Source organism: Apium graveolens, chromosome 8, assembly GCF_009905375.1.
Source record: "Apium graveolens cultivar Ventura chromosome 8, ASM990537v1, whole genome shotgun sequence".
NCBI lineage: Eukaryota > Viridiplantae > Streptophyta > Magnoliopsida > Apiales > Apiaceae > Apium > Apium graveolens.
Window position 1 is genome coordinate 186,570,681 of NC_133654.1, and position 1,451 is coordinate 186,572,131.

The window sequence follows — 1,451 nt, forward strand, 5'->3', positions numbered from 1 at the left end:
ACAAGAATGATGATGAGCAGAAGCATGATGAGCAAAAACCTTCTGGCTCAAATCCAAGTCAATCTTCAAAGGCAACTGATAGCAATGACAAGAAGCAAGAAGAGAAGAAAGGTGATGACAAGAAAAGAGGAGAAGAAAGAAGAAGTAAGAAAAGACAAGATGACTTAGAACCACAACAACAAACCCTAAAAATCCAAATTAACCAAGCTCAACCCTCTAAGCCAACAAACTCAAACAATAAATTACCTCAAATCTCAAAGCCTAAATACTTGTACAAACAAACTGTTAACACCTTTCTGAAAATATCAATTACCTCAAGCCAAATATTTCTCAAGAAAATCTCAAATCTACCTTCTATCAAGCCATCAACCAAAGTGCACTACAAGTCTGTTGGGAGAAAACCTAAGAAAATGCAAGTTACTAAGAGGGCCATCTGGAACCGTTACAATCAAAGTGATTTTCTACCTCTAAACTGGTGCATCTCAGATGAAGACTACTTTCAACAATTTGCTAAAGAAATGGTCAGAGTTTGGGTTATAACATTAAGAGAAGTAAGAATCTACTATCAAGATGGATCCTTCACATTTCTTGACAGCGACTTAATGGACACCTTTTCACCCACAAAGATCAAAACAGTGATAAGTTTACTGAAGGATAAGGATACTGCAACTAAGGTATGGAGATCTATTTTAGTTGAATGGTTGGTAGAAAGGGAAGAAAGAAAAGTAAGAAACAAGGCCGAATATAAAGAGAGGAAGAGGAAGTATGATGAGGAGATAGAAATGTACATTCAAAAATCTGAAGATCTCAAGGCAAAAGGAATGAGCAGAGTTACCAAGGATGGAAAATTTCTAAATGTAAAAGTTGGCACAGTCTCAAGATTTAGGATTGAGTTACTGAGTAGTTATTCAATACATGACAAACTCAAACTTGTGGAAGCTTTAAGAGGGACACCAATCATAGAGGAACTTGAAATTCTTGTACACCTAAAGGACCTCATTAGAGAAGAAACATGAGATTAAACATTTGTCTGATGTATGTATCTGATGAACTCAAGAAATCACCTAATGTATAAATATTATATTTGTGTCAAACTATATGTATAGTCTATTTTTCATTGTACCTTGGGGTTAGTCTTGTTAACATGCATGAATTTTGTGATAAGCAGTCTTCTAACAAATTGGGGGAGATTGTTGTGCAAAACATGCATGTACTATAACAAGACTAAGTCAAATTGACAGCCCTAAGTAAGTTTTATGATAATCTAAGTTTGCATCTTGTATTGTATCACTTAAGTCTATAAAAGTGTAATTAGATTAGACCGCAGTATTTTTCTGTAAACATTCTCAAGCCTAAGAATAAACTCTGGAAGAAGATCATGAAGATCGTGCCTTAGGGAAAGTGTGAAGAAGCTTGGAGTTGAATAAATCTTTTTTGGGAAAAATATTCTA